Below are 19,525 nucleotides of genomic sequence, written 5' to 3'. Positions count from 1 at the left end.
TATGAATATTACTAACTCGAGTAGGCAAGCCATTGCGATTTAACTTACTCTCGTTAGTAGGTAATATTAAACTTCCTCCCCTTGTTGCACAATGTACTATTATTGCACACCTTAATAAAATACAATAATACAAAACAAGGAAGCAACACGAACAAAGATAAACAACAGGCGGTCTTATCGCTAAAGAGCGATTTCTTCCAGACAACCTTAAGGTAGCGGAAATTGATAAATTTACATTATGTCAGTAGGTGTCAGAAAATTCGAAGAAATGAACTTATCGCACCATACAGACTAAAAATATAAAATAAGGTACATTATAAGGCTTTTTTTATACAGCGGGGCAACTCTCGACTGGGGGATTGTAAGCAATCCATTTTTTTCCATTATTACACTATGATGTTGACTTCTACATGTATCCACTGAACACGCCTACCATATAATTATAACCAGTGGACGCTCTATTTAATAACGCAAACATGGAAAAAAAATGACCAGTTACATTTGCCCCCCAGTCGAGATTTGCCCCGCTGTACCTTACATAAACATTGGAACTGCTTAGTCGTGGAAAACTGAACTTCTTGAAATTATTAATTAAGTGAGAAAACAAACTTAATTCGGTTATTTAAATAATGTAAGTTCCATAACGTTGAATAACGAGTAAATGGATCACCTGATGATAACTAATCTCCGTAGCCAATGGACGCCTGCAACTCCATAATTTAAAAACACGCTGCGCTGATACGAATGTGGCGAGCACAATTTGCTTATGTTTTAAGAACTTCGACTACTGATCGCTAGATGGCGCCACTGTTTCCTAAAACAGAGGTAACTACTGCCATCTATTGATGGATTTGTTCTTACGAGTATATACAGGTAGTAGAGATAGAAATTATACTTATCAATATAATTATATCGGCATAATGACGGCTCATGACTAATTTCTCTTTTTTTGGAATATTATTTTCTTCTATTTAGCTCAGTTAGGCAACTTTACAATACAGTACAATAGTGTAAATTAGTAAATAATGTAAAGTATGTAATGTGGAAATTCGTACTTTTTACTCATTTTAAAACTATCTACATGACTTATTTTATTTCAAACTAGTTTTTTTTTGTATGTTTTGGTTTTGTTCTTACTGAGTATTTATTTAATTTGATTGGTCTACGTGATGCCATCTGTCGTCGAGTAGTCGAATTACGCAAATTTAACTTTTTTTATGATAATCTTCCTCATATATTTTTATTTAAATTCCATATTTTATTTGTAACTTAAATCGAATAAAGTTCTTTTTCGACGACTTGACGACGTCCACAATTTTCTGAATATTTTTACATGTAACTTTTTTGTTCAATTTTTTTTTATTGTAGAATATTTCTGAATATTTTTACAAGTAATTTTAATGAATAATAAAATGAAATATTGACAACTACAGTTATTTAATAACCAAACTCCGTTTTTTAGACTGAAATCATGAAGTCTGACTAAAGTCATCATCAACAATAGCGGTGTACGTGCTGCCATCTAGCGTCGAATAGTGGAAGTAGCGCGGAGTTGATCGTTAGATTTATTGCATTTATTGTTCTGCGTTGTCGAAACAGGTGGCGCTTATGTGCGAAAGGAGTTTAAAAAAATGGAATAATAATAATATAGTCGTCGTGTGAACGGCGTACTTAGGTGTCCATCGTTTTGCCTAGCCATAGTAACATAATGTAACCAAGGTGTCCAAGATAAGTCTCGAATGGGTATTAAGGTAGGCGTCTGAAAAGTCAACGATAGTAGCGTGTACATTAATACGATACATCTGTGGAAAAGAGGAAGTTCGAAACGAGTGACAATAAATTACATCACAAAGAGGCATTTTAAATCGATACGAGTTACTAATTACCTCTTCGCACGTGTGTATGTACGACGTTGTTAGCTTTTAAGTTTAGTCTTAGTTTCTTATATAATTATGTAAATATGTTCATGTAAATAAAGAAAATATAATACGTTGTCAGTAATGCGGCCCTATGAAGTTTCGATATAGGCACATAAAGTAGGTACTACATACTTCTCGCGCTAGTGCGATAAAGTAACACCATGTGTACTGAAAAATGTTACAGTATCTTTGGCGCTAGGTGCTACTTTATCGTACTAGTGCGCAAAACAGTACTTTCTGTGCCTATGTCGAAATTCATTCAAAGGGCTATATGTACCTACTGAAAAACATCGTAGCGGGAAAGGAATGTCCCCTTTCTGATGTGAAAAACTCATTGTCATTGAGTTAAATTAACCTGCGTGTGCGCAGTTCCTGTGTTCGCGCTCCATCGAGAAATCTCAGAAAGATCGATACTCCGTGCGATCGATTATGCAATCGATATGGAAACGCGAGTCCATGCTTGTTGAACTTGCGTATGGCGGCCAAAAATAGATGACTGATTATGAAAATTGTATGAATAATTATCATTCTAATAAATGTCCTACCAGGTTGTACTTGTGATCCGAAAGGGTACAGTCACCTGTAATAAGATTGCAAACATATCTCACACAATCTTATTTGTCGAGATTTGTTATAAGACACTATCACATAATTATATCGCACTAGTGCGAGACGTGGTGCATTATGTGTAATTGCCTTCACCATGCGTATCTCTACTCGCCCACAATATTATTTTGTGCTCTGTCTAGAATTGTCTACGGTCTCCAGGATTATCTACAGCACAGTATGATAAACAGTATAATAAAAAATAGTACAGTATGGCCAATTCCGCTCCCCGCTGAAAGTGCCCGCTGTCGGTTACCTCACAGATACCGCCTGTCAAAGACGCGACCAGTCGACCTGTCATCTCACTCATACAAGCCTAGTTCGCTTTCGCCTACACGAGCTGAGACTGTGTGCATAGGAACGCGCCTCTTTCATATACATATAATTTGATCGCCTTTGTCCCCAGGTGTGTCTACAGGCTCCCATACGTATCATATTATCACTAGGAAGCTACATGACTTCTGCCGTCGTGCATCATCGTGTTGTAAAAGAAAGCAGATTTTGTTTCCAGACTCATCAAGCGATAACACACTTTCTGACTCAGCAAGTCCGCATTTCTTGTTTACATACGTATCTACGATTATATTACCACCCACATAGCTCACGCAATGCGTACACGTGTAATTATATGTTACGTCTTGTATATTTGTCTGTCGGTAATTTATGAGATTTTTATAGTTATGTTTGATTTCAGGTATGTGTTGCGTGACTCTACAAAACGATCTGTCTTGTGGTATGTCAGTCAGTTCTTGAGCTTACCGTGGGACTCAGTCAATCAGTGTAAGTATGTCCTATATTTATTTATTTATGATGTACTGACATTGACTGAATAGCATGACGAATACGAACGTTTCCGGAAAAATACGAAGGAAACCCTTTTCGCACTACATCTATAGAACAAGTTTGACGTTTGAGTGTTTTAATTTTATTTCAAAGTAGTATTTTTTGAGTTTTCTGTACAATGTTACGCATATCGTGTCATATTCAATTATGCTCAATTTGGTATTGAAAGTTAATTTGTCGAGTTGTTTACGCCAGTCAGTTAAAGAGATACATACTCTCAAAAAAGCGTTTACACTCTTGTACCTTATGTCATTGAAATAACGAAGTGAAATGTATCGATATATTTGGTGAATTTGTTAATTGTCTGCATGCTTGCGGTCTCCACAATTGCCAATTTTCATAGCCAGTCACGTTAACTCTGTGGCCGTAATATTTTTTTTGTCTAGTGACTATGACTCTAATTCGTAGAAAAAATTAATTTATTTGTATTTTTTTAGTAGACACGCTACGATTTTATCTATAAACTAAAATAAATGTCATATACAAAGAAAAAGTGACCAAGGCCTCCAAGTGTCCAAAGCTGGATTCTGGTGGTGGGAGCTGGTGTTGGAGCTGGGGGGCACCATAAGCCTTCGGTAATTGTGTCATATACTTGAAAATTTCGACCCTTGCCACCTTGTCCGAATGGCCGGGTGGTTTAGGCATCCGTCGCGATAACGGAGGACGCTGGTTCGAATCCAGCTTTAAACACTTGGAGGCTTTGGTCACTTTTTCTTTGTATATGACATTTATTTCAGTTTATAGTGACTATGTAATGTGATTGAAAATATCAGTTGATATCATATCAGACATCGGTAGTCAATAGTCATCACTTCATCAACAGTAATATTGAACCTCTAAGATCATACCTACTCATGCAACCTGCGACAACCTAAGTTCCGATTTAGGTTTGGTACTTGGTAGGCAATTAGGCATATGCCGGGAAATACATAGTTTTTTTCAAGAAGGCAAGAATATACCTAGGTAAAAAATCAACCCTACTTTCATGATGCTGATGCCACCAATTGTCAAAGCACCTTAAAAGCTCGAACTTGATATGTACCGACGTTATCACGTACACCGTGTCCAATAAGTCCGAATACTCACATTTTACCTCAGTTCTAAAGATATAGAGATCACAGGGCATCAAATTCTTATTTAAACTAAAGAGTATATTCCTCTTAATAAAATACAAGCACAAAGTACATGACATTTCCGAAGTGTCTAAGAAAAACAAAGAGGTAAAGTGCCAACAAAATACTTGCTCGGCACGCAGGTGACGAGTTATTTTTTATAAGGAGAATCTGTATGTGATAAAAAGCCTTAAAGTTAAAAAGGATGCTTGGGAATGAGTATCATGTGTCCCAACAAAACGCACTTCCAGCACATTCGGCAAATGGTATTCTAGCGTAGTTTCAGACTAATTTGGCAGTTTTTTATCCGAAACATGAGTGGCCACCCAGGCCTCCAGGTTTAGGCGTATTAGACTATTTTGTATGGTCATACATGCTTTGAAGACTAAATTTTTATAAAATCATAAATCTAGATCATTTCAAAAAGGTTATCGAGAGTATTTGGGATGAAATGTGAAGAAAACGGTGCGTGCCGCGTGTGATCCGTTTGAGAAGCGTTTGAGGCTGGTAAACAAGTTAATGCTGGAGTTATTCCAAAACATTTGTTGTGAATGTAGTAAATAAGAGTGCCATTCATAAAATATAATAATAATGTAGTAGCTATTTGTTCATTTTGTTTTATTGGCTATTTGTGCTGTATTCAAACTTATTGGACACGGTGTATACTCAGCTGTAGGTAGGTATCACACTCGTATGCTAGGCAGGCAGAACTGGCAGAAGTGATGTTTTATTACTTTTACAAATTGGATACATTAGAAAAACTCTAATTATCTCTACTCATTAAAACTAAAACATTACGCGTTGTAGTGAAAGTCACATTGCATTGCCTCATATTCTTGAAGATTAGAAAATATTTCAGTTATATCAATTAGGCGTGCCTAGATTTGTTGTTATTAGGTTGCTACATATATTAATTTTAACCTTGTAATAAATTACGTGTAAATAAGAATGTTTTTCGAAGTCTTTAGCATCTATTCGATAATTACAAACCTTCTAAGTGATATAGTTAATGCGTTTTTAGTGCGAATAATGCTTAGATGAATGTATAATATTGCAATAAAATATATAACGTCAGGTCGAAACTTTAAACTCTTTAAAGGGTCATGTCATGAAAAACGTCGTACTATACACGTGTGAAGAGGGATTGTTAACTCGTGTCGATGTCGATTTAATGTACTAATGTGTAGTCAATAAGTATAACAAGATTATATCTGCAATTTATGTTAAGTATAGACGCGGAAGCCCTAATTCTTTTATCAATATTATTAATTAGGTATTCATAACTTATTAATTTTAAGGAAATTTTAAAAATATTAATTGATTATTTACTCGTAACTCAGTGGATATTACCAAAGTACGGCCCGTGGGGCAAATCCGGCCCGCGAAAGGATGTTATCCGGTCCTCCAGTTCCTCCACCTGTCCTTCAAAACAGTGTGTGATATGGCCAGCGCTGTAGTATTTAAGAATGCATTTTTGGTGTAAATCTGGCCCTCCTATATAATTCCCTCAAATTTTGGCCCCCCAATGCGATATGATTGCCATTCAGTGATTTCACTTAGGTATTGGAACCGGCGAATATTTATGATTGTAAGACATTATATAATTCATTCACATATTTAATAACTCATTTAAAAAGACGACTTCTGTTCGTAGTTATTTAGTTGGACGACATAAATCAACTGATGAGGTTTTATTAGAGGATTTAATTTGACTTGGAACGGACATATCGATTAGGTTTATTAAAAGCGATCTATGATAGTAATTAATCGATTTTTTTAGCGTGGTCGATTGGAGTCATAAATCTTATAACTGCCTTAAGGTAAATATTGTGTTATTTATGTTATTTATGTACATATTATCTGTACGCTCATTGGCGTCATATGTTTCCTATTTTTCGCCCAAATATTTGAAACGGTTACCCAGGTATCGCTGGGAGGACAGTGTTGTGGCGGATCTGCGTCGGTTTCAAGTCAGTGACTGGCAAGAGGCTGCGCTGGATCGGGACAGATGGCGATCTCTCGTTTCGGAGGCCAATATTCACTTTGGATCACTGAGCCAAAATAGTTAGTTAGTTTAGTTTCTTTACGGGCTTGAACATTTTTTTTGTATATTTGCATTTTGGCTACTCTTTGTTCACAAGCTCTGCGAAGCAGTTACTACATTACAGTTATGTCAACCGCCTGAGAATCGTATTGAATAACCGACGGCAAAGTTATTTAAATTTTGCTGTAATAGTCCAAGAGCCTGGGAACTCGTTCCTATTGTTTTATATCTCGTTGAGAACCAGCGGAACTCGCATAGTAGCGGTTTCATTGATTATTGGTTGTGAGATTCACAGTTATAAGTACAGTGTGTAAATTCAGTACGGGCAAAGCTTATAACGGTGATAAGCATGGTAACTACATAAGGAGTAACTTTATTGAGATTAATTTTGTAAAAAATATAACCCAAGAAGTAATTATACAAAATAGTCCTATTTATTTTGCTCTAAAATAAAAACACACAAAAAACAACTCTATCTATACACACGAGCTTACGGGATACGAGCTGAAGTGCCTGAAGTGTTACCCATGTGGGCTGGCATTCTCAGCATCATGCTGACGCCAAAACCATTTGCCACATTATTGTTTCAAAATAGAATAATAGCTACATTTAATTCAGTTTTTAACATATTTACATAATTATATAAGAAACTAAGACTAAACTTTAAAGTCTAAATTTAGTACTTGGATTTAATTTAGTATTAGTTAAGTTTTTTTGTACCTACTTGCTAATTTGTTAATTCGTTTCTGTGGCAATAAAGAAATTTCAATTTCAATTTCTTTTTGTAAGTACTAAACATCAATTCTTGTTGACAGTTGTTATAAAAATTTTGTTCCTCTTTCTGTCACTTTATAAAGTGTGTAGGCTGTGTAGTAGTTCTCGTTATTAGTGTTTGTAGTATTGTTGCTGCAAAATAACTATGCATATAAAAATATGGCGTCTGTCTTGTATTTTTTTTACCCGTATTGAATTGACAGATCTCGGTGTCTAGTACACAATAATTTATTATTATATTATGTAAACGTTATAACAGCACATGTCATTAGTTTCATTACACGAATTTCAGTACTTACCTACATAAGTATGTGTATAATTAGTAATTCTAAAGATACTGTGGCCAGTCGTTGCTCCGATTATTATTAGACCAAATTGGTCAGTCGCCTCTAATTATAACATTTTATGTAATCTCGAAAGTAGTCTATGTCATCGCGCAATATTAATATTCCGTCGCAATTTTAAACTAACGCGTAAGCAAGCTTACCGGGTGTGGTCTATCTATAGCACGAACAGATAATTAAATTATGTATAGGCTACAACTAGGGAACAAAGCAAATTATTTTATTGATTTTTTTTTTGATTTGTTATTTTCCAAGTAGTCGTACTACTATATATACATTATAAATTGAAATAGATATCATACACGAAAGCAAAAAACGATAAGGCCCACTGGTGGCCGAGCCGGGAAACGAACCCGGGTCTTCAGTTTACGCGGCTATGTACATGCTGTTGAAAAGAGGAGGAGAGGAGATGAGGAGGACTTCCTATTTTAAATATAATTTGGTTAGCTGTCATCCTTTGAAACCCAAACATGACACTCAAAATGGGAAAATTCGTCCCTCCGGCAGGATTATGACATGCGACTGTTTGAACACCGGTCTAATTAATCGCTCTGACCAACCGAGCATAACACAATTTACAATACCCATTGCGTCTTAAAATAATCATTGTATCGAAAATACTAGTTATTCAACAAAAATACTGTTGCCCAATTTGAAGAGTACTTACAAGCCCTACAGTTTAATTTTTTGTTTGTTTTACAGGATACTCTCTGTATACTGTCATCCGGATTTAATAAAGGACAATTTAGTATTTTCCGTGAATTTTAAGCGGTATTATAAGTACGCAACTATTGGAACAAATCAAATTATTTTTAACAAATATTTTGATTTGTGTTTTTAAGTAGTCACACTACTATATATAAATTAAAAATCGAAATAAGATGCCATATATTAAAGAAAAAATGACGGATACCACCAGTGGCGAAGGCTGGTATTACAAGTGTTACGTATGTTATCTACATACATACAATCACGCCTGTATCCCATAAAGGGGTAGGCAGAGCTTATGAAACTACTAAAGCTTCAGTGCCACTCTTGGCAAATAAGGGATTGAAAGAAAACGATACTGTGACATTGCAGTGACAGGTTGCCAGCCTCTCGCCTACGCCACAGTTTAACCCATATCCCACAGTCGCCTAAAGTCGCGTATGTTATCTAAATTACAAAACCTAACAAAGGGCCATTTTAAACTGTTTAGGCTTTCATGTGATACGTTAATCAAGTAACTTATTGAATTGGTTAATTCTTGACTTTGTATTCTTCATTACTTCATTAGGCTGATAGTTCACTATCATATGTTTATCATAGAAATATGATCATAGGTCTGTATCATATGTGCTTCCCTTTTTCTCCAACGTGAGCAATCTGTCTCTGAACAATCAAATGTCTATGATAAACATATGATAGTGGACTATCGGCCTTAGAAGTGTGTTAATTACTGTTACATGAATTACTACTAATTCAATTTAAAGTTAAACTTGTATACAAATGGTCAACCATCCGTGTACAGTAAAAGTACACCGGTGTTACACGTATTGCCGTATTGCACAACGCGGCTAATAAAGATTAATGGAATATCATTATTTTCGGGCCTGCCGGCGTAGCCGAATTGTCGACAATGTCGACGCCAGACGCCGACAGAAATGCAGTCTGGCTCTGTCACACCAATACACAAGAGCGATGGAGATAGATAGCTATGAAACATATATTATCGTGAGCGTCTGTGCATTTGGCTACGTACTCTGTTGCCGTCACTACGGAAAATGTTACGAACGAACCAACCAAATACTGTCGTGAAGAGAAACCTATAAAGTGTAGATTATCAACTTTAGTCTGAGTTTGTAATAATAGTTTATAACCTTACTTACTCTTAGTAGGTAAAGAAGAGTCCAATATACGTATAATTTCGAATAGTTTTCGGCCTAAGAATACCTACTTGAGCGACCTCAATAACATACGAGAACTCTTATTTTTAATCAGCCAAGCTATTTTAATAAACACTAAAAATGCGACAAAAAATTACGAATATTATTGTCCTATGTATTTTACCTATTAATTTAATTTGCTTAAGTTGTTTATTATATTTGCATAGTCTACCAGAAGGTGAGTCTTTCACGGCAAAACGGAGAGACGAATTGACGTGATTTTTTAGGTGGAGACAGTTGAAGGGATAGAGAGTGACATAGGCTACTTTTTGTCTCTTTCTAATGCGAGCGAAGCCGCGGGCAAAAGCTAGTAGGTAGTAGGTACCTAATACAATAACTATATGTATCGCGCATTTTAATGCAATTTAATTCCTTGCTTAAACGAAACACTTTGCAGTCAACGATTGTTATGACTTATTAACCTCGACGAGGAATATATTCTTGTTGCGTCTACAAGAGGATTATCGCTTCATGGCAATATTATTAGCAATATGTGGCAATATGCAATGTAAGATGACGCTGAATTGAAAATATTGATGATATTATACGCTAAACTTGCGAAACTGTATACGCGATTTACACACAAATCTGTATACACATTACCCAATATACATGCTTAATATTAAAATTTAACGTACGGTTTTCAATTTTAATGACAGACAGTTTTTCTGTTTTTCTTTCTTCTTCTTTCATTTCTTGTTATTTTTTTGTATGTTTTACTTTTTGTTATCAGTTCTGTTGTGCCTATATGCTTGTACTTAGTATTTAAGTACATGATATTGTAGGTGTAGTATTTTTTCCCCGGGGTGAGGGGTGAGAGACTGGTGATCTGTAAATACAGGTCTAAACCTAGTTCAGACTTCAGTCTCTCACATAGGATTTTCAGCATCTTGTCTCACCTATTAAATTGTTATTTTATTAACCGACTTCAAAAAAGGAGGAGGTTCGGAATCCTTTGTTAACTGATAATTTGAAACATTTCAGAGTAGGATCTGAGATCTGATATGGTTTCTGATATAACCAAGTCACTTTGTATAATGTCAGGATATTCAAATAGGTAAAATGCCAAATAAAATATTTGTACACAAGTCTTATCTTTAGTTTTGGAATTATCTTTGCAAAACTTTGAAAACGAGAACACTTCTAGTTTAACTAAGGTTTCTTTCTTCTACAACACTTATATAATAAAACCGCTTTGCATTGTCGTTGTATCTTTTCAACAGCACGCAAAACGAGTACTATTGTTTGGGCCAAGTAACACCAATGTTGATCGTAACACTATGACCGGCATCGTATTCTTGTTCGTGTTCTGATTCTCTGGGCTACGTTCACACGGATTTAATTTTTCCTTGAAGGGGAAGAGTGACAGAACACAATGTTAGTATAAGGCGCCGTATATGAAAAAAAAGTTTATTAAGTACTATAGCTTTTGTCCGCGACTTTGCTCGCGTTAAATTCTTAAATTGCGTTTAGGCTCCTTTTTAAGGAAGTGGGGGGTCAGATAGAGATAGATAGATTCATTGAAGTATCTCCACTTAAAAACTCACGTTAATTCGTCGCTCCGTTTTGGCGTGAAAGAAAGACAAACAAACTGACACACACACTTTCCTATTTATAATATTAGTATGGGTGATTGTACATTAACAATTTCAGAAAATCATGACCCTGTGTCCTGAGGCCCATGAGCTAAGGAAACCCTGTGTTACAGAACCACGTTTCGTCGCACTAGTACTGTAATGAAGTTATACTTTAGTTAGAACTTGCAATTAATATTATCCATTATAATTTCAATTCATTTGAATCTTTTGTAAATATGTATTATGACGTGTAAAAGTGCCCCTGTGACCTATTTTCTGAATAAATTATTTTGATATTTTTTGATATTCCACGACCCTTTTCTTACCGAACATATACATGTATACTCTACGATGTTCAGCGAACCTTGGCAACAAAATCGTTTACATTGGAAATATTAGAATACGAGATTTTGTATACAAAAGAGGCGCGTTCCTATTAAGTATTGAATATAATGAAATGACGTCATTTATTGTTATAGTCATAATTTGGGTAGGTATATATGTTTGTTTAGTTCCGATAGGAAATTCTCATGTAAACATTGTAAATTCCTGTTACCATTTGGTATTCCAATGTAGTTATACACTTACAGTATAGATAGTCGTGTGGTGAACGCGTACTATGCTTGTATGAGTAAAATATGACAGGCCGACTGTTATTTTTGACAGGCGGTAACTATGATAGTACTCTTTATTATACTGTGTTTACAGTATACATAATCGTGTGAACTCCGCCTTATGTGATGAATGGCAACGAAAGTGTATCATCGGTATTGGGGTCATGTTCCGCGGTAACTGCAATCATAACACAGGTACGGTGCCCTGTGCTACCGACTATTACTCCGCTTAACCCAGAACGCTAAGGCATTGAGCACATGTGAACAAAAAACTGGCTGAATACGAGTTGGACGTGCCTACCGACGGTTCCGTTGTTGTGTTGTTAAGGTAAAAGTACTAGCATCCGACACGCTAATGTCTAATAGATAACACCCTTCTGTCACATTGATTGACAATTTCATAAAATTGAAAGTGGCATCTTCTGCGTCGATGTACCCTGGTATGGTATAAGTACCATGTACTTATTAGTATAAGGCGATATACCTAATTCGGCAAAATTTATATTTCTATAAAATGAAAAAAAAAAAACATTTCACCGCCCCATGTCTTCCCGTGGGTGTCGTAGAAGTCGACTGTGGGATACGGGTTAAATAGTGGCGTAGCCGAGAGGCTGACAACAGTGACAACCTGTCACTGCAATGTTCCGTTCTTTTTCAACTCCTTATTTGCCAAGAGTGGCACTGAAACTTTAGTAGTTTCAGTTTCATATACTCTGCCTGCCCCTTTAAGGGATACAAGCGTGATTTATATATGTATGTTAGTTCTAGAACAGAACAGGCCCCGTAGCCGAATGGCATTTCTCCGACGCCAAACGAAAGCGATACGCCGCTGGCTCTGTCGCCCCAATACGCAAGCGCGATAGAGATAGATATCTACTAGCGCTTCGTTTCGTGAGCGTTTCGTGAGCGATTGTGCCATTCGGCTAGCCACCCAGGCCCCGTAGCCGAATGGCATTTCTCCGACGCCAAACGAAAGCGATACGCCGCTGGCTCTGTCGCGCCAATACGCAAGCGCGATAGAGATAGATATCTACTAGCGCTTCGTTTCGTGAGCGTTTCGTGAGCGATTGTGCCATTCGGCTAGCCACCCTGTGAAGACTACATACTCTATTAGATTTCCTTCAAAGTGAGGAAACTGCATGAGGTAATGGACGGTTTGCTGCTGCATACGATTTTTTTTGTGTTTACGTAAAGTTTATTTTTTTCACAGTTTTATAGGACTGAAGTACTGTTTGGATTTCAATTCGCTACCTGCACTATGCCCTGATACAAAGGGCCGTGACAGTGACAGTCAATCGGAGGGACAGAACCGAAGGACAAGAAAGTGATCCTAATATAAGCCCAAGGGTTAGGCGGCTGGAGGCAGCGTCTTTTTCATACAGTTGGTTCGACGCTACGCTCGCGAGACGCTAGATGTGAGGGGGCCCTATTGGCTATTGGTACGGAACCCTAACAACGCCACTACTCGTACGATAACTCGCCTAACGGCGTAATCTTCGTAATCAGGAAGTGCGTTGTCGAGTGCGCTCGGCGTACCTAGTTATTAAATAACATTCATTTTAATAAGCCTTTGCCAAGTGTTCAATGTGTAACGTATCATTTTTGAGCACAGGTGTGACGATCAGATGTTTATTGGTTTCGAAACTAAACAGTTTGTGTGTTTGTTAATGAATTTTAACCATTGTAGTACTTTTATCTATTGCATAGATCTTGGTCGGCCGTGTGTCCATCTGAACTCTTATCAGAAACGACCCAGTTACGCATTACATTTTTGAACCAAGTTGGTTTGTCCTTCCTGTCAATAAATCTACAATATTTTTATGTCATTTTTTAAGAACATGTTAAGATTAGACTTATTAGGGTCTTTATTACGAAATCGAATACTAAAACACGGAGAACAGAGAAAGTCTTAGCCCAGCAGTGGGACACAAAGTATTTTGAGACTACTGACCGTAGGGTCTAAGTATTTCAGATTACCTTTGGAGCAATATGCGGGAAACATCGCTTTTCGTGTCTAAACACACAGATGCGAGAGCGGCATACATTGCCATTTGCCACAAAGCTGACAAGGGGCATAATATCTATAGTCTAAAAAACAGTAGGCAAAAAAGGCGGATATAAATAGATGAGACTTAAGTAGCACATTCAATATGATTATGGCTGTATGTTCTTGGGTTACTTAACATGCGAAATTAACATACTTCTCTATTTCAACATGCCTACTGTAAAATATTATTATGGTTATTCAAATGTGTCCTTTTATTGGATGTTGTGTTGTCCATTCAACTTTTTATAGTTTTGTATATTTAATAATTAGACAAATATTTTTTTGTCTTAATTTATGTATACTTGTTTTTGAAAATATAAATTAAATGGTCTTGTTTTACTAGTTTTGTTTATGGGTCCAAGGATCTTCAAAAATAGACATTTCTAATGGAGAAACTGAATCAATCGAATTAATATTCAACTCTAAAGTGGTTCATAACAGTTATTATCTAATTTAATATGTTGTGTCTATACCAATTAATTTGGTTTCATAGATGAAGAGGATGAGGATAAAATATTAACATTTTTAATATAACACAGTTTGATTGAAAATGAATCAGTGAATCTAAATAATAGTAATTTATCTGCCTGGTAAGTACTATTTATGTCATACGTCCTATTTTTCCGTTATCAAAACTATCAGTCCATAAGTATGTAACACTCAGTCATCCGGAAGTATACTTCATACATTTTCTTACAAGTATTAAATAATCTCGCGCCTATTTAAAACTCACGTGCGAAATTGTCTAATCATGATTATTTTAAGTTATTACATGAAGATTCTATTTCTATTATACTTATTTATGTTCATTCCATACATATATGGCGGATTTATGGCAGATTTAAAAAAGTCAAGAAATAAGTGGAAACTAATATCCGACGCTATTTAATTTTTAACATTTCTAAGCCAGCTAAGTGCATTTTTTCAATTCGTAGTTCGTCAATGAATATAAACAAAGTCATTACTCATTACCGCAAAATCATTCCCACACCCGAAGTGTTTATGACTTAAAATACTCACCAGTAAAATCAAGCTCAGGTCAATCCTCAAAAACAGTGGTATAGTGGTCAACAAATAGAACGCATGCACATATTTTCACCTGCGGAGATCGAAAACGCGCGGCGACCGGCGCTCGCGCTGGCGATGGCTCACCACTGCGCGCGCGCAGCCCGCCGTCTCTCCTACTACCAACCCTTGATGGCGCATGCGACCTTTTCAAGTTGCGAAATGCATAAACCACAATAACATTTGAAAATATAAGTTATATTAGAATCTTTTTTTGGCGCTTTTAACATAGATAACATGTGACATTCAGCTATCTTATTTTTTTTTTCAAATGTTATTGTGGTTTATGCATAAGCTTCTTCCAATTTATTAACTTAATTTATATAACTAGCGCCGGTGATCGATCAACCGATTCGTCTGCTCGTGTACCCGTCTCATAAAAAGAAGAATATGACTTAATAGCTCCATACATATTGAAAAAAAAAACATAAACAAAATAAATTGGAAGAAGCTTGCTGGTAGTCAAAATCAAAATAAATTATCCATGCATAAAATTTAGCACATTCTATTTTAAATTGTTGTATCACACCCATAAACAAGTTAACACAATATTATATATAATTTATTAGCAACTGGTTGAGAATCTAGATTTCTAAGCTTATTTTTCAATTTATTGATTAAACTTACTAATATTGTCTTCGGTTACCGCGATAGTTACTCATAAAATAAAACTATGGAAACGAATTAAATCGCGTACAATGAATTTACAATTCATCCCGACGTTTCGAACACTTTACAGCGTTCGTGGTCAACGGGTGACTCCCGTTGACCCGCGGTTTATTGCTATGACTTGACGTTGATTTAGCTGAAATAAAAAATATAAACATGTATTTACATCAATAACTTTTATTTTTGGGTTTAACGCTAAAGTTTACCCAGGTACTTATTGTATTTATATCTGAATGTTTTTCGTATTATATAAACGAATGTGTATTTCATGTATTGTGCTATATTTACTTGTAAAAGAGCCCTTGTGTTCTACGAATACTTGCAGAATAAAAAAATTTATTTATAATTATTTCATAGGGCTGACTTTGCTAGTGTTATGTAAACGTCATAATTTGATAGAAGTAAGATATAATGCAATGCAAGTAAATCTGTGGTCTGAAAATAATTGTCATTTTAGCTTGGTCTGACTCTACTTTTCGTGTTACAGCATCAATCATTATGCAGCTTAATTTGACTGAAAGTAGATGATAATTATAAAAATAATTATTAAGTAATTAACACCTCGTTATTGTAGTAATTATGATGTCTGCACGTGACTGCATTTAATTTAATTTATTTTTTAGACTAGGTACATTATATTCATTTTTCGTAGTGCACTCAATACCTAGTCGGTCATATATCTTTGTCACAGTAGCGTTACTCGTAGCTCGTAATGTTGCTAAAATATTAAGAGCTTCTTTGTTTTCCATTATAAAGAAAAGGAATAGAAGAGGATTTTAATCAAAGGTCGATTTTTTGGATTAGCGTAAAAAGTATCAATTAACACACAAATAAGAGGACAAATTGAGTGAATTTTCTTGGTAGGTTTTACAACCGAAACTAAATCCTTATTAATAAGACAAACGTTCATCGACAAACAAAAAGAAAACGCAAACATATTTTGTGATGACTATTATGTCTATAAAATTTAATGTTCCAACTCTATTGACGTTTGATTTTTGCCATGAGCAATTCCGCCCTCTGATGATGATATATACAAAACAAAAAGTCAAGATTATTTCGGTTTTCATACATTATTTTATTTTACAATAACGTTTTCCATTATTGATTCTCAATTTGATTAGGACCAGAAATAAGTAGGTTTTACTATAAATGCGCTTATACAGAAAGCGAAGAATTCTGAAGATTATAATCAGGTGCGTACAGTGCGTAAGTTGAAAAGTGACAATTAACACCAATAAATAAAAGGAAATATCAAATAATACGCATATGTGATGTGACTCATGTCAATGACCTAGGCACTAAAGGCACTCTCGGCTACTGTCCACAACCTAGGGGACCATCCACACACAGGCGACGCATGTCCTGAGACGCGGAACGGACGTCAATGCCACGCCGCCCGAATGTAATTTAAAAAACGTCTCCTCAGTACATTTTGTATAGGAAGGACATAACGCCGTGTCTTGCGTGGGCGACGGCGATGCGACGCATACGAAATCAAACCTTATCGATATGGAAGTATGAGACGCGACGGCGACGGTCGCGCGACCGTCGCCCACGCAAGACACGGCGTAAGACGCGCCCCCAGGCGACGCGTCGCTTGGCGCGCGCCGCGTCGCCTGGAGCGCGCCAAGCGACGTCCCTTGCGCGTCCTTCCTATACAAAATGTACCGAGGAGACGTTTTTTAAGTTACACTCAAGCGACGCGGCGCTGACGTCCGTTCCGCGTCTTAAGACATGCGTCGCCTGAGTGTGGGTTGCCACTAAGGATAGCCAAGAAGAAAATTGTACACCTGCGAACTCGTTGACTGTCTCCATATATAACTTTAGATTCGATTGGCGTTTTCTATTAACGATTGTCACTTTGATTAGCCCCCTAACCAGAAATAATGTTCGCCTATAGATAGAAAGCGAAGCAATTCTGCAGATTCTGATCAAGTGCGTACGTTCATAAAACAGATTCGTATCTCGAAAAGTGATTCCTTGCGTGAGACGTGCAATTCGTTCACGGTTGTAAACTGTACAGATTTGTTGGAAACTGATTATATTGACATTAGGCACGAGCTAGCAGCAAGTCGTTTGTAGTCTTGGAAAAACCTTGCACTTTTATATTTGAAACATGTATATGATGAACCTTTTTTCATGGTGTCATCACTTCTTCTTTGGTTCCTCGTGAATATAGGTCGTTACCAGATGAGGTCATTATTGTGATTTCATGATCATAAATCTCCATTTGTTACGATAAATACAGAAAATATGAAGTTTAAATACAGTCGGCCAATTTCATAGAGGTAAATCAATGACCATGTCATAAAGGTTAATTTCTTAAATCTTCTATGACAGTGTTTACTGAGTGAAACGTTTAAAATTAAAGCGACAATTGAGTTTTCGTATTGTCTAAGAGGAATCACATTATTTTATATTTATTATTAAATAAAAAACATATAAATTGTAATTCATGGTCCCATTTGGTCATGCCGGTCATGCGTAAATTGCGTAATACATATGTTTGTGTTATCCTTCAAGCGTTTGTCGCAATCTTCATTAAACGAATTACCAAAACATAACTTGGATAATTGTTTTATTGGTTGCGTTTATTTCTTGGTACGAGACGATGGAATCGAAAAAAAAAAAACGGACAACTAGCGCTTCTAAAATATTAGTGTCTGCAGAAGCAGACAGTTCTAGGTTTTTCGTCGCTTGTATAGGGTCTTGGATTCTTCACAGTGTCAGCTTATGCAGAGATATAATGTGAACAGCCATATTTCTTTTCCACCATATAGAGTTATACTATTCCTTAAGGATCCAGTCACGAGACAGAAGTATTTGCGTTATGAAAACAATTTTAGCAAAGTATTATGTCATAAAGCGCCATGCACCAATAAAAAAAAAAAAAAAATATAGGACATTCTTACACAGATTGACTGAGTCCCACGGTAAGCTCAAGAAGGCTTGTGTTGCAGGTACTCAGACAACGATATATATAATATATAAATACTTATATACATAGAATACCAATCTTCGTTTAAAATTGATTTTGCATATATAATCGCGATCGGATGCTAAACTATGTGTCATAGATATATAAATAAATCATTGGGTTTTGAAATAGTTGATCAGTTCACGGCTATCCTGTCATTTTCATAGGCTAACTATAGGTATTATAAATATCATTGCAGGGTACAGGGTTTATTGTAAAATAAAAACAAACTAGCTATAATAACGTTTAATTATAATATACGTTAAAAAAACTTGTTTCATTTACTTGAAAATATTGGAGGTTTACCAGATATCACATCAAATACAATCATGAATGCGATGAAATAAGTTCTCAGGAATTTTATTTAAAATGTGATAAGCCTTCAGTGGATGGACTGCTTCTGCTTCTATTATTCTCGTGCTCCTTCTTCCCATTGAAACCTCGATATTAACGCATTTTCGTCAATCCGTTTCGATTTGTAAACAGGAGCACAAATAAAATGATTTTCGAACATAACTGGGATTGGCTTCCACGTCGGCTTTTCTACCTCCAATAAAATTTGCACTATAAATTCACCGTAAATTCAATTCAATACTTGTATCAAATGATTACGCACTTTAAGTAAAACTTCAGAGATTGGACGACACTTTTCTTCTTACGGCAACTATTCACTTAAACGGTGGTTTCGTTTCCACCACGGTCTTGGAAATAGCTAGAATTTAGTCGCTACTTTTTAGGGTTCCGTAGTCAACTACGAACCCTTATAGTTTCGCCATGTCTGTCTGTCCGTCCGTCCGTCCGTCCGTCCGTCCGTCCGTCCGTCCGTCCGTCCGTCCGTCCGTCCGTCCGCGGATAATCTCAGTAACCGTAAGCACTAGAAAGCTGAAATTTGGTACCAATATGTATATCAATCACGCCAACAAAGTGCAAAAATAAAAATGGAAAAAAATGTTTTGTTAGGGTACCCCCCCTACATGTACAGTGGGGGCTGATTTTTTTTTTCATT

General features: G+C 36.2%; 2 protein-coding genes across 2 annotated transcripts in view; one reads left to right on the top strand and one right to left on the bottom strand.

Moving 5' to 3' along the window:
* Nucleotides 1-14,927, bottom strand: part of LOC125236517 — a 39,757-nt gene extending 24,830 nt beyond the window's left edge. Inside the window, exon 1 of the mRNA XM_048143340.1 lies at nt 14,826-14,927. The gene's annotated coding sequence lies outside the window, so the exon portion shown is untranslated. The remainder of the gene's footprint in view (nt 1-14,825) is intronic.
* The window catches only part of LOC125236514 (flotillin-2), a 490,988-nt gene that overhangs the window by 283,496 nt on the left and 187,967 nt on the right, over nt 1-19,525 (top strand).

Source organism: Leguminivora glycinivorella, chromosome 19 (assembly GCF_023078275.1).
Source record: "Leguminivora glycinivorella isolate SPB_JAAS2020 chromosome 19, LegGlyc_1.1, whole genome shotgun sequence".
NCBI lineage: Eukaryota > Metazoa > Arthropoda > Insecta > Lepidoptera > Tortricidae > Leguminivora > Leguminivora glycinivorella.
Note: the sequence above shows the minus strand (reverse complement) of the source record. Positions and strands in the feature narration are given on the sequence as shown.